The sequence below is a fragment of the Bidens hawaiensis genome, unplaced genomic scaffold, assembly GCF_021521415.1.
Source record: "Bidens hawaiensis isolate Kalapana, Puna unplaced genomic scaffold, B.hawaiensis_p1.1 tig00044840_1, whole genome shotgun sequence".
Taxonomy (NCBI): Eukaryota; Viridiplantae; Streptophyta; class Magnoliopsida; order Asterales; family Asteraceae; genus Bidens; species Bidens hawaiensis.
The window spans coordinates 37,795-53,660 of record NW_027497977.1 but is presented as its reverse complement, the minus strand read 5'-3'; the positions used below and the strand labels follow the sequence as shown (position 1 = coordinate 53,660).

General features: G+C 35.4%; 1 pseudogene; it reads left to right on the top strand.

The window, feature by feature from the left end:
* Positions 1-12,497: 12,497 nt before the first annotated feature.
* Positions 12,498-15,182, top strand: LOC143595247 (cation/H(+) antiporter 14-like; annotated as a pseudogene).
* Positions 15,183-15,866: the final 684 nt, after the last annotated feature.

Here is a 15,866-nt window from a genome sequence, read left to right as displayed (position 1 = left end):
TTTGTTAAGATTTGTTGCTGATTGTGAGGTTTATTGAATATTCTACTAATTTCGAAGATGAAGGATGATGATGTCAGCTAACAATGTTCCATTGATTTGTGACGCCAACTGCTTTGTTTTTCTTTTTCTAAGATCCACTGTTTATTTAGGTTAAAAAGTTTTATTTTCTCATATTTACTTTGATTATTCCTTTTGTGATCTTGGTCTTATCCATCAGATTTATCAGATCTGAGAATTTTATCCACAGATCTAGTGGTTTTTCTAAAATTTGTCATGTTTTAAGTAATTTTAATTTCTAAAATTCTTCAAAAATACCAAAAACATGTATGGATTGATGGATGAACAAGAAGTGTCTACTAACAAAATTCCGAGATTGTTTGGACAGGAAAATTATATTAAGTGGAAAGTTCTGTTTGAGGCAGCGGTGTTCTATAACGTTGTTGACTTGTGGAATTCAATAAAAAATGACTCATATGTTCTTGATGGCACAAACAACAATAAGTCCCTGGAAGTACAGATGAAAAAGAAGGATGATAGGGAACTATCGATGTTGAAACTTGGTCTGACATGGGAAACTTTGACAAGTGTGGCTCATCACACTATTGCAAAGGCCATGTTTGATGTCATTGTTGAAATATTTGAAGGAAATACTGAGTTGAAAGATATCAAGAAAGACATATTGAAGAAACAACTGGATAGATTCAAGTTTAAGGAAGAAGAAAGATTGAAATCTATTTTGCAAAGCTTTGTGGCTATTGTCAATGAATTTAGAACCACTAACCTTGCAATAACATATTTTGACCTAAACAAGAAGTTGTTATCATCTTTGTCTGGAGAATGGTACACTGCAAGCAAGTTCATCAATGAAAAAGCAAATTTCCCACCATTCAAACTTGATGATGTTATCTGCTTTTACAAGCTTTTGAGCATGAAATGATTGAGAATCATATGATCAAGGAAGATAAGCCAAGCTTCTAAGTTGCAAATGCTCTAACTTCACCAATGGGTAATCTGTCAAAAAAGAACCAACAACTAGTTTCTATAACTGAAGAACCAAATGAGTTCAATGCTAAAACCCTAGGAGCTTATGTAGTTGGTCAGTCTGGAAATCTAAATGGGCAGTCAAGATTCAATGTTTAGTTGATGGATGATAGTGATACATCATTAATGGCACGTGGACATGCCCCTTATGTTGCAGGAAACATTAATCAAGGAAATGACTATCTAGCACTCTTCTCAATATTCACTGATTCTTACAATGCATTTGTGGCTAAGAACTTGATTCACACAAGTGTAGTGCAAGAAGACCTTGAAAAAATTAGTGTTGATGATTTGGAGGATATGGATCTTAAGTGGCAAGCTACCATGTTGGTTGTGAGAAGCAAAAAGGTTGTACAGTAGAACATGAAGATCATTGGTTCATGACCAAATTATAGAGTTGGATTTGAGAAGTCCAAGGCTATTTTCTACAATTGCCAATTACCAGGTCATTTTACAAGAGAATGTAATCAGCCAAGACAATATCAGAACAATAACCAACAAGAAACCAGTTCCAATAAAAAAATCAAAATCAAGGCCAACCAAGACAGTTCAACAACAACTTTCGACAACAAAATCATCAACAAATGATCCCACACAACAATCATTTCAAAGAAACCAACAAAACCCTCGACAAGTCCCTACCAATCAAAACATGAACAATACCAATCAGCCAAGGAATCAAGGAAATGTTGCTTTAGATGTTTTGTAATGTTTTGTAATCCACACGATGGGACGAGTTATGTGGACCATCCGATGATAGAAGTAATTATGGTATGAAACATAATTATCAATGTCCTCGCATGGAAATCATAGTACGTACAATCGTGTGTCATAAGTATAACCGAATGTGGGTTTGGAGTAACGGTACGGATGTGGAGAAGATAAGGACATGGTGGATACGCCGCTGGTACATCCTATATATAAGTGCCCTTATCAGATTGTTATTGTAGCGTTGCCCCAATTACTCAAAGTTCCACATTATGATATATTTTAAGATTTTGTTTGTAAACTTTTTATGTTCTCAAATTTATCTATTCAAACACTAAATTTGTTTTAGTATTCTTTAATTTCGGGACAAAATTCACTAAAGTAGGGGAGACTGTAACAACCTGGATTTTCAAACTAATACTATATATCCGTTACCCGACCCGTTTTACAATCGGGAAATTTTATCACTAAAACTTGCCATGTTTATCGAGTAAACTAATTATTATGATATTATATTTTTTCTAAATATATATATATATATAGAGGTGGGTCAACGTACAATAATGGCTTATCATACATTACGTAAGCGATCTTTAAGAGCGTTAGATTAAAAAACAAGCGGGTGGCAACTTAGTAAATAACCCAACAGTAGTTCGCGATCAAAATTCGTCGACTACAAATTGACTCTGATCCAAATTCGGAACTCGTCGCTCAATCTAATCCAATTTCTAAACTCTAATCACAACTTAAAGTATGAAATCTCTAAAGTCAGAAACAAAATCAAAATCGAACGGCGTTTAACATCAATATATCTTCAAAATTGTTCAAAAATGATGATTTAATCAATCGAATTGATGTGTAGAAGTATTTAGATTCATCAATCGATTATGGAATTGCAGAAATAATACATTCAATCGAGCTTTGATTAGGGTTCAAAATATTATGTTTAAACGTTCTGAAACAAAACTGAAGATCTTTAAAAGTTCTGACCAAAAAAGAACATCTTTAAACGTTCTGATACGTTCAAAGAAGTTCTGGGTGTTAAAAAAATGAACATATTTAAACGTTATAATATGTTTAAAGAAGTTCTGGGTGTTCAAAAAAGTTTAGAAGTTTTGAACTTCTAAACTTACAAAAAAAATTAAACACCTGTAACATGAAATTGAACACTGAAATCACTTCATATAATCTCCTAACCATGAAAAAATTATCAATTGACCGTCAATTTGATCATTGATTTGATCATATGAACAAAATATGGAACGTCCGCAACTGGGTTTCTGCAAATGGCTTATTTCAATTCAAATCAATTGAAGTTTGTGTCTGCAAATGATGCCGGTGACGATGGTTGAATCGATGCAATGGTTAATTAAGATGGAAATGATTTGAAATAATTTACAAATTTGCCACCTTGTGTTGTTTGAAATCTAGGGTTGAGGGCATAGTTAACCCGAACATAAACTTTTGCCCAAATATATTTCCACCTTCAATCTCTAGGGACTAAAATGCAAATATTATTAATATTATTATTATTATTATTATCTGTGACCAATTTACCCATATCCAAACCCGTGACCTGATTCGTATATTCGAGACCCATTTGATTAACTTGCACCTTAATTCACATTGTAATTTTGGAAATCAAATCAAAAAGATTGTTAACCTTGCCAAATGCAGCCTACCGACACTCGTTAATATGTTAATCGATCAAAATGGATTCGTATTACCTATTTCACTTGGCCTTCACAACCTGTTTATGGATATATGATGTAACAACCTCCATAATACAATTAAGCTGGCAGAAATCATCCTTATACCCTCTTCATCAAAACCCCCGTGACTAATCTGGTTATATTACGCGTTCAAGGGGTGTTCTTGGTCCTCATTTTTCCGGACTCACATCTTTACGTTCAACCATCAATTTGTTACAGAATAAGGTAATTGGTAGTTGTAACATGCTCGTTGTAATATGTAATACATTAAACCTATAATCAATTAAGCAAACATACAACCGATCGATCGATTTAAATATCTAGGGTTTATGTTCAAATGGGGACTATATCAGTTTCAGTATTTGTTAATTTGTTTACATCTCTAACCAACTAACACACCTGGTGCAGTTGTCCAGGTGTGTGCACGCGTCTGGTGAGCCGGCCATCTGCCCAGGTTCGAGCTAGCCAGCCCCCCTTATTTTTTTTCTTTTTATTTTGTTAATGTTCTTAATGGTTTTTAAAGATTTATAATTAATTATAATTAATATTAAATATTAAATAAACTTAATTTTTATTAAAACGACATCATTTAGTCATCGTTTCTTGTCGATCATTTTCGTTCAAGTTTTCATATGTGTGTGTATATATATATATTATAATTATATATTTTAATAATAATAAATCATCGATATTTTAGATAAAAACCCGACACCATTACTGCTGCTTTCTATCTGTATACATCTGTTTATATTAGTTGTATATATAAAAATATATATATTACATATATGTGTATCATTATTCAAAAAATGGTAACAATCGTATTTTAAATGTATTAATTTTGTTTATCAAAAATTAGATTTTCGTTAAATAGTCCAAGATATATATTGTATGATAAATATATATTTAACGTTCGTATACATTATTTAATATATTACAAGTTATATTAATATATGTACACATTTATAATTATATTATATTTAATTAAATATTATTTAAATATTCATATAATTATTCAACTCATGTTTATTTATTCGAACTAGTAATAATAATTTCACAATAACATTAATCGTAGAGATCAATCGTTCAATCAATAATATTTTACTCCCAATCATAATTCAAATCACATCGAAATATTAATTCATTATATCGTGTTATACTTTTTATAATTATTATTCTCGTTATCTTTAACAACTAGGAAACCTTGAAAACGCATCCCGAGAAGCTCGGTTTTATTTAAACTTAGTTTCTATCACCGTTTCATCTTCACTTGTTCATCTAATCAGGTGAGTACCATGTTCCCCTATTTTACTTGTTTTCAACGTTTTGCGGACATATGCGTTAACATATTATTTCTTATTTATACATATACTCAAACTGCAACTATTGTCGTATGTGTTAACAATTTTGTACCATACTTGTTATATGCTTACGTGTTTATGTGAATCACATTCGGAGAGGTCCAACATAGTCTCAGAATATAATGATTATACGCCAGTCGTAATAACTATCGTGCTTCTCGATGTCTCATTTATCTTTGTTCATTAGTTAAATTGCTTATCTCATTTGACTTGTTGCAATACTTATTTTTATATTATATGTATTAAACTGGTGTGTTGCTCACTCAACTTTGTGTTGACAAATCTACTTTATATTTAACGCATATGCAGGTCATCGTGTGATGTGAAGTTAGTACAAGTTTTGGAAGATCACTTGAGGAATAAAGTTAAGAGATTTAATAAGACATTTGTTTTATGGTTTATGTTTGTTGGTGAACTATTTGTTTTTGTTGGATATTGTATTGAATACTTTGTTTGAATTTAATTTAATAGATATTGAAATTTCCAATATTGCATGATAGTTCCTTGAGAGCTGTGGACAATCAGCTCAGGCTCTGACATTTCCGCCGTAGGTTGGAATGTGACACGCGGGTTGTATTACTAGTTATGAATAATTTTATAAGTATGCATGTTTGATGTTTTTACAGCCAATGAAAAGAAAACTTGGAACATGCCATTTTGAAGCAACACCAAATAAGTTTGCTGCTTCAACCGTAGTCCCGTTCGCACTTTTGTTTCCGTAATAGTCCTGTTGATTGCTTTTGATCAGAACTTTTTTCTATTGGAAATCTTTTTCATGTTTTATGCTGTATTTATTTTACAAATAATAGAAATTAAAATGATAAATTACACGAGATTGGCAACACAGAACTACAATAAATATATGCGATCAAAGGTTACCAATAGCACACTTTCTACTACATTCATGTGGATATTGTTAACCTTTAAGAACATTTAAACTCATGTGGTCATTGCTATCATTTTGCTACACTTATTGAGACGAAATGAATAATTTCCACAGCCCATTAGCCATAGTTTGTTTAAATGGATGTGGTCAAAACACACTTTTTCGTGGCTTTATGATATTAACGGCCACACTTATAATAAATTCATGTGATTGTTGGTATCCTTTAGTTACATATATTAGGACAAAATAGAGATTCCAACATCCTTAAATGGAAAAAAAAAAATACTTTTCGTGACTATATGGTATAATCTCTAACACTTATATTAAATTCATGTGATTGATACCTTTTATCCACAATTATTGGGACAAAATGAATGATTCCAACAGCCCTTTAGCCACTGTTCTTTTTGAAATGGATGTAATTCAAACATACTTTTTCGTGACTATAAGTTAACAACTGCCACTGTTAAAATAAATTCATGTGGCAATTACCTTTTAGGAAAACTTATTAGGACGGTTTTTGAATGAGTGTGACCAAAAATATTTTTTCATGACCAAGTAACACAAATGATCATACTTCGAATAAATGCATGTGGCTGTTGGTACCCTTTATTAACGAATAACCTGGTGTCCTGCCAACCGATTAAATGAACAAATTACAGTGTTATTTTTAGATAGAATTTTATCATTATTTTTTTCCTATGTAATTTAAATCCTTTCATATAATTGAATTGTAAATGAAAGAATCATTCAGTTGTATATCTTTATATGGTATCAGCTAGGAACCCAACTTCTCTCAAAAACAGCCGCCATCTTCAATCTTTCTCCAAACAATATCTTTACCCCGCCTGTCACCTCTTACATATTTTCCAGTCATTCATCCTCCACTAATTACCAACTCTACTACGTTTGGTACATTTTTTCATCATCAAATACCCATCTCCACACCTACAACAGCCTCAAACAAACAATATATAGGCAAATGTTAATTTTGCTTTGCCAAAGGTCATTCTTTAACCCACTGTTTCGTATTTAAAGAGCCATATCCACATATTACTTTGCCCACATAATCACACCACACCTCCAACACAAAACAACAAGAATATATGATGGGTCTAGTAAACAATTACACCTCCAACTATACTTGGCTTTTTGATAGTGGTGCTTCTCATCACATCACAAACGACGTTAATGCCATGTCTTTTCTACACCACTTATTATGGTACTGATGGGTTCGTCATTGGCGATGGTTCGCCTCTTACTATTACTCATGTTGGCTCTATTACTCTTAAATTCTCTAATGTCTCTTTTGTTTTACATAATGTTCTTTGTGTTCCTACCATATCTCGCAACATAATTTCAATATCTAGTCTATGCATTGACAATAATGTAACAGTCCAATTCATTTTGTTGAACTTTGTTATCAAAGATTCTTTTACCAAAGCTCCTCTCCTCCATAGGACAATTAGCCAAGGAATATATCAGCCCCGACCGACCACACAACCTCAAGCCTTCCTTCTACAGTCAAATAAGGCATTGCTTTGGCATCATCATTTAGGTCACCCTCATTTTAAAGTTTTACAACATTTATCTTATTTTGTTCCCTCAATTACCAATCTTCATGACTCTTGTAACTTATCTTGCATCAACAAAATTCATAAACTTCCTTTTCATTCCTCCACCATTACTTCAAGTGCTCCCTTAAATCTAATATTTTCTAATGTATGGTCTTCAACTGTAAGCTCCATTGGTGGATTCAAATATTATATTATATTTGTATACCACTTTACCCAATACATTTGGATATACCCATCAAAACACAAATCAAACTCCCTCACAACCTTTATTCATTTTCAAAGGTTAGTGGAAAACTACTTTCAAACCAAGATCAAGCAACTATTCTCCGACATTGGAGAAGAATATGTCAAACTCGTTTCTCATCTCCCTTCATGTGGCATCTCTCATCTCACCTCTACACCATATACGCCCGAACATAATGGCTATGCCTAACACCGCCATCGTCACATACTCGAAACGGGTCTCACTCTTCTATCCATCCCAAAATACCCCTCAAATTTTGGCCCTTTGCCGTTACCACTGCCACTTACTTAATAAATCGTCTTTCTACTTCCGCTCTTCAAAATGATTCTCCTTACTCTCGATTATTTAAAAAATTACCAAATTACGATAAAATTCGAAGTTTTGGTTGCCTCTCTTATCCTTCGCTCCACCCATACTCTTCTCGCAAACTTCAACCTGAATCTAAACCATGCATTTTTGTTGGCTACTCATCTACCAAAAGTGTCTACTACTACTAGATCCTCAAACAAATAAAGTTTATACTTCTCGACATGTACATTTTGTTGAAACTCACTTCTCATATGAAACTTTATCGCAAACCTCAACTCCTCCATCTCCGAACCCGGATAATTGGCGCCCCCTTTCTGTCCAGATTAATCTGATTCACAAACCCATAATTCCATCCGGGACATCTTCAACTCCCAATAATAACCAAAACCTTAATAATAAATAATATTGGAAATCAACATAACTCTTCCACGGACCAACCTATTGTTAACTCACCATCAAATTCCCAAGACCCATCCCACACTTTCCAAGCCGAATACTCCAATAGATCCACATTCCTCAATGCCCAACACCACAACCGGCCAGTACCTTTCCTAGCCCAATCTCCCCACTCCACACTCGCCTAAAAGTCAAACAACTCCTTCACTTCCCACATATCTCAACTCATGTATTTCTACATCAAATAACAATCCCACATCTCCTAATCCCGCTCATACCCATAAACCGAACCCAAAATATCATAATGAAAATTTCGTGCTATATAATGTTTCTCCTTCTCATCCTAATGAACCAACAACCGTTACTCAAGCTCTCAAATACCCGCTTTGGCGTAAGGCCATGCATGATGAGTTTGTTCCACCCGATTCGGCACCCAACCTTGCTGGTTATAAATGGGTTTTTCGCACAAAATTCAAACCGGATGGCACTATTGACCGCCTAAAGGCTTGTTTAGTAGCAAAAGGCTTCCATCAACGTCACAGTTTAGATTATGTTGAGACTTTTAGTCATGTTATTAAACCTGCCACTCTTCGCCATATTTTATCTTTAGCCACCTCTCAAAAATGGTGTCTTCGCCAACTTGATATAAATAATGCTCTCCTACGAGGCACATTAACCGAGGATGTTTATATGTCTCAACCACCTGGCTTCGCCGATTCTTCCATGCCGAATCATGTTTGCAAACTAAACAAGGCCATCAATGGCCTTCGTCAAGCATCAAGAGCTTGGTATGATGAATTAAAATCATATCTCCTTTCGGTTGGCTTCAAACCAACCATCTCTGATCCCTCTCTATTCTTCAATCGTATCACCAAATCTCCCATCTATCTTCTTGTGTACGTTGACGACATCATCCTTACTGGTGCCGACATCTCTCTTGTTAATTGTTTCATTCATTCACTCGCTTCTCGTTTCTCTCTTTAAGATCTCGGTTCTCTCTCATATTTTTAGGTGTCAAAGTCATTCCTAGTAAAAATGGTCTATTCATTTCCCAATCCAAATGTATTATTGATTTGTTAAAACGAGCTAACATGAGTGATTGCAAGCCGGCAACCACCCCAATATCTTTCTCGGATCGCCTCACGCCTAGTGATGGCACACCTCTCCCCCTTACCCACTCGATATCGTGCCTTCGTTGGTGCCTTGTAAGACTTATCCCTTACATGACCTGACGTTGCATTTGCAGTTAACAAACTTTCTCAGTTTATGCATTCACCCAACAATATACACTAGGCTGCCCTCAAGAGATTGCTTCGCTATCTCCATGGTACATTCCACCACGTGTTGTTTTTTAAACACAATTTCCTACTGCGTCTCCATGCTTTCACCGACGCTGATTAGGCTAGTGACAGATACACTAATCGTAGTACTTAGGCTCTAATCCGGTTGATTGAACTTCCAAACGACAACTAACTTTGGCTAGATCTTCCACCGATGCCGAGTTCCGAGTCGTAGCTTCCACCACCACAAAAAGTACAATGGATTATCTCTCTTTTATCAGAACTTGGTTATAAGTCCATTATTAAACCAACAATATATTGTGATAATTTGAGTGCCACACATTACTCGGCCAACCTGGTATTTCACTCCCGTATGAAACATCTTGCACTCGACTTTCACTTTTTAAGGGAAAAGGTACAACAACGCACTATTTGTTTACTCACATCTCTAGTGACAATCAACTTTCCGACACACTTACCAAAACCCTACTCAAGCCACCTTTCAGTAATCTCCATTCCAAGATTGGCCTTACTTCTCGGTCGTCCATCTTGCGGGGGCATATTAACGAATAACACGGTGTCCTGCCAACTAATTAAATGTTGATTTTAAATTGTTATTTTTAGATATCCTTTCCTATTTGTTGGCATTGTAATCTGTATTTATATACTTGAATTGTAAATGAAAGAATCATTCGGTTGTTTATCTATATACCCTATAGCCACACTTATTGGAGCATATTATATTTCCAGCAACAAATATCGGTACCTTTAGCCATACTTTTAGGATAATATGGCGACTAAAATGAGAGTGTGGTGGTATAATTCATATAGTGACGTGACCTTTATCCCAGTGGCGGATCTAGAAAATAATTCTAGGGGTAGCGTAAAAAAATTTTAAATATACATTAAGGAATTTTTTTACCGGTTTCGCGTTTATCGGTGCCTAATTACGTGTTTTGCACGTAGCGGAGCTCAATATAGGGTTTCGCTTGCACAAGTGTCTGGTTACGCGTTTGGCGTGTCCGAGGCCCTGAAACAAGCATTCCGATTTTCGGTTAACATGTTTGTAGTGGCAGATCAAAACAAGCTGGTTTATAATGGGCCGTCCCAAAAATAACCCAAACTTGTTTGCTTATTGATATTGTAAAATTATTCAAACTTATTAACATATTAATAAAATGACTTTATTGATATCTTTTGGTCAAATCAAACACATATTGTTAATGAGTACTTTTAGAGTTTATTCAACAAAATTATTGATAAACACAATATTTAAATACATAAGAAAATAAAAGACAATTGTAAACCAAAAATAACAAATAAAAAAAATTCTAAATCAGTTAACTAATCTAACAACAAAACATACATATCATTTAAACATATAAATTTTATTAGTTCAATTTTGATAGAATATTTGATTAACAAGTAATGTGAAATGTTTAACTATAAGGTGATTTAAAATTCAAATTAAAGTAATATGTATTATTTGTAATTGTGTTGAACTAAAAGGGGTTAATAATAAAATTGCTACTAATTAATTCATTTTTTTAATAAACCCACGTACCTATTCCATCTCCCTCACTCATCTTTCACTCTCTTCGAAGATATCATTCATGGATTTAAGTTAATTGCTAGTTTTTTTTTTTAATTTTGAAAGGTATAGTTGAAAGGTTTTAAAACCATTTTAGGGGACCCATAATATAATTTCAAAGGTAACATAATACATAAAACGTAAAAAATAAATAAATTTTCACTTCGTCAGAATAGTTAAGGGGTAGCGAGTGTTACCCGTCACTCTCAAGTAGGCCTGTCCCTGCTTTATCCACGATTGAATTGTAAAAAATTGTATGTGGCCAAAGGCCTACGACTAGTCTTTTTTCTTGTGGCCATAGTATATTTATGGCGCAGGGAACGAACATATTGACCCATTAGGGATAGGTTCAATCAAAATGTCGCATTAATTACTCATAGATAATGCATAAAACTGTAACAGTTAAATACAATTGATAATTTGGTATGATATACAATTTTAATGGACCTAAATTTCTAAAAAAAAACAATTATGATTCATTAAATTGTATATTAATGCTTCGATGAGTGGCATATCATAATTTAAACCTTGCTATTGAATAAATTTTATATAGAAATATCAATAAATATAAGCACGTCATCACGGGAAGTCGGTTATTTTAAACATAATTTATTTACAAATATAAAAAAAAATAATAATAATAAGAAACGAATAAACTTATCAAATAGTTGATTAAAAAGGTGAACTAGAAAAACTAGATCTGTGCCTTCAATTTACAAAAGGCAAGTAAATTTAGTTGGGCAAAAATCTTACAATATTATTTTTTTAAAGAAGCCAAAGTTACGGGTAATATTGTGTAGATGACACTTTACTCAATCTTTAACGAGTATATGTACCATGTACATTAGAAATGAGAATTACTTAAAAATAATTTTTTATTGAAAAAAATAAATAAAAGAAAATGGACGCCCATGATTTTAGCCAAACCAATGGTTGATCAGTTACAATCTTCCTCCCTCTGTTGCTCATCCACACCCTTGTGCATTTCTTGTTTTGTTTGAAACCTGTTGTAATTTTGTAGGAAACCAAACAATGTCTCACCTACCGGCCATAATTTCATCGGAGGGATACGTTCCAGGTGTTAACGAGCCCGAACAAATTATTTGCCAGTATCTGCATATGACCAATTCAATGGGATGTTCATGGTACGGATGCGATGTTTCAGCCTTCAGTGTACCCCTTTTAATGCTTCAACTCAGTATCATCTTCTTCGTCTCGCAAGCATTCTTCTATCTCCTCAAACCCCTTCGACAAAGTATTCTCTCTTGCCAACTTATCGTAAGATTAATTCTATACATGCATGCATGTATGTTTTATTTTACTAAATGCTTTTGTTCATGCCTTGATTCATATCGTGTCTCCAGGGTTGTATGGTGTTCATTTGGCTCGTAAGGCTTGACAACCACATTCTCCATCAATTGTTCCCGGAATTTGGCAAGTTGGTACTCTATACAGTCGCCAACTTTGGGTACATGTTGCATGTTTTTGTGGTTGGGGTTCAAATTGACACGAGTATCTTAAAGACTGTTCATAGGCACATGGTTTTCATGGGTTGCATGTCTTTTGTGGTACCCTATGCAGTTTGCCTCATGTGCTTAATGCCTTTGCCTAATTTAATCGAAATGGATGAGGTTACTCTTCATACTATACCCTTTGTGGTTGCTTTGACATCCATGACGACATTCCCCGCAGTCACCAACACTCTTTCGGACTTAAACTTGTTGAATTCGGATCTTGGTCGGTTATCTTGTATCACGGCTTTGGTTACTGATTTCTGCAGTTGGATCACATCTTTAGGGCTGACTACCATCGGTGTCGCTTTAGAAAGACAAGACTGGAAGCCGTTAAAGAACGTGTTTTGGATCGCTTGCTTTTTGATCTCCATGTGTTTCGTGCTTCGCCCATTTGTGTTATGGATGGCCAAGAGGAATCCTTAAGGTCAGGATATTAAAGAGAGTCAGTTTCTAGTGGTGCTGGTTACAGTTTTATTGTGTGGGTTTCTATCAGAATGCTTGGGGCAAAATGCTTCATTTGGGGGGTTCACCATGGGCATATGCTTGCCTGATGGGCCTCCATTTGGTTCGGGCATAGTGAACCGACTCGATTTGGTGGCGACTACTATTTTGGTTCCGGCCAAATTTGCAATATGCGCATTCAAGGTGAACCTGAAGTCACTTGGAGGTGATGATATGTTTGCTGCTTTGATCACTGAGGCTTTCATTACATTAGCATACTTGGCTAAGTTCATAAGTAACCTTGTTTTAGCCATGTATTTCAGCGTGCCGTTGCAGGATGCTTTTCATTTCGCTATGATCATGTGCACCAAAGGCATCATTGATGTGTCCGCCTTTTCCCTGATACGGCATAATGAGGTACCTATATAACTATAAGGCACATTTATCACAAAAGCGCACACCATGAATAAGTTGGTGTTTCTAGTCGATTAATTTAGAGAATATATACTTGTTTTCATGGAGACTTCTGAGGCAGTTTTGGTTTCTAGGCAGTCCAAAGTTGCTGAGTTCATACACTTTAGAAAATCAACTGATACAGAATTATCACGTGGCAAGCAAAGTCCATAAACCCTCTTTTTGGGCATGCAAACTTCACTTGCCACACAACATTCCTCTGTCACATTTTTTACGATCTACTACCTCGGGTAGTGGTATGTGTAGAAACAAAAATCGTCTCATAAATCTCCCATGACTCGCTTATTACATTAATTATCTAAACCACCTAGACTTAAAAAAAATATATACTCTACGCCCCCGACAAACACAATTTCTTTGTCATATAGAATTTAATCATGTGTTTTTTCGTTCCCTTTTTTAGGTTGTAACAGATCAAGCGTACTCTCTTCTTATACTCAACATGCTAGCAATAACAGGAAGTGTAAGGTTTTTCCTGTGGCATTTCTACGATCCGTCAACACGATACCGAACATACAAGCGAAATAGCATCATAGAATGCGAACCGGACGATTTCTTTAGAATAGTGGCTTGCATTCACAATAAAGACAATGTTCCATCCATCATAAACCTCTTAGAAGTATCAAATCCCACAAGGCACCAACACATGGAAGTCACCACAATGAACTTACACCCACTTGAAGGCCGAGCATCGGCCATTCTAATCCCAATCTCGGAAGTCGAAAAAGTACCCTCGGCACAAAATCGTGTGCTACAAATGGGAAAAGCATTTTATTACTTCATGGAACGTAACCACAACTCCATTATGGTTGAACACTTAATCGCAATGTCTCCCTATGGCAGCATGCATGAAGATGTAATCACAATAGCTATAAACAAATGTGCCAACATTGTGATTGTCCCATTTCACAAGCGTTGGGCTATTGATGGAACCATTGAAGCTACAGTTCCTGGAATAAGATTAGTGAACTCCAAAATAATGGAGAAAGCCCCTTGCTCAATTGGTATACTCTTGGACCGGGGCCAAATTGGAGGACCAAACTCGGCGCTATCCAGACGAACCAAGGTGTTCCGCATAACCCAATTGTTCCTTGGTGGGGCAGACGATAGAGAAGCACTCGCATACAGTACCCGAATGGCACAACACCACCACATCAGCTTATTGCTTGTCCTGCTACGGCCAAAGCCTATCGACGTGAAAATGACACCCGAGATCCACGAACAGAGAATGGACCGGGAGATAGTCGATCGGTTTCGGATGGAGTGTAAGGGACGAGATATCTATATTCAAGAAGAGGTAGCAAAAGATGCCGTTGAAACAGTGCATTTGCTTAGACAAATGGAAAAAGGGTGTGATTTGTTCATAGTTGGTCGAGATCATGGTTATGCTTATTCACAGTTGACGTATAGCCTTTCGGAGGGGTCGCAGTGCCCTGAGCTGGGCAAAATAGGAGGTTTGTTAGCCACGTCGGAGTTTAAGTTTTCGGTTTTGGTGGTGCAGCAACAACCGATGGAAAAAGTTGATTCGGGGCGGCTGAGCAGTGGCCATTCTGTAAACGAGTCGGGGCGGGTGAGTAGTACCGGGCGGTTGAGTAGTGTGGGCCGGTTGAGTTTTAGTAGTGCGGGCCGTTTGAGCTGTGCGCGTCTCTAAATAAAACTTAACTTAATTCAGAGAGTAGATGCATGAAATTAGTCCACATATATATAACCATGGTTAATTATAGTATGAGTTCTTGAATCCTGGATTCTCTTGATTCATACAATTTGTTATCCGTAAGTTACTAGAAAGCAACAATAGTTATTTCACCAACAATTTAAAATAAAATTATACTGATTAAACTATGAATTAGGATCAAGTACACACCCATTAGTATCATTGTTATATTTGGGAACAAAATTTATTTAATAATAGGATTATTTAATTTTAATAATCCCAACTTTAACCTATTGGTCGGCGTTGAGCCAACTTAAGAAATAATTTTTGACCGCTTCAACTTTCAACATATTTTCCATCATCGAGCATTTTTCTAACGGAGTTAAACCACGTTAGTTTTCTATGACGTGGAAGACAACATGGATGATATTGAGCCCACGTTGTAAAAACAAACAAATAAAAAAAGAATGGGACCCATCACCACCACCATCTTCACCACTTTCAAACCTAATCAAGTTTAATTTCTAAAACCCTAGTTTTCTAATCATCAAATTATAACATTTCCTGTGTTGGAATTTGATAAAGCCCCAAAATTAGGGTTCGTAAAAGATGCTTATCGGATAATCGAATCTTTCCCGAAACATCATTTCTAGCGACTTCTTCACAATGGCAAGGTAGCAC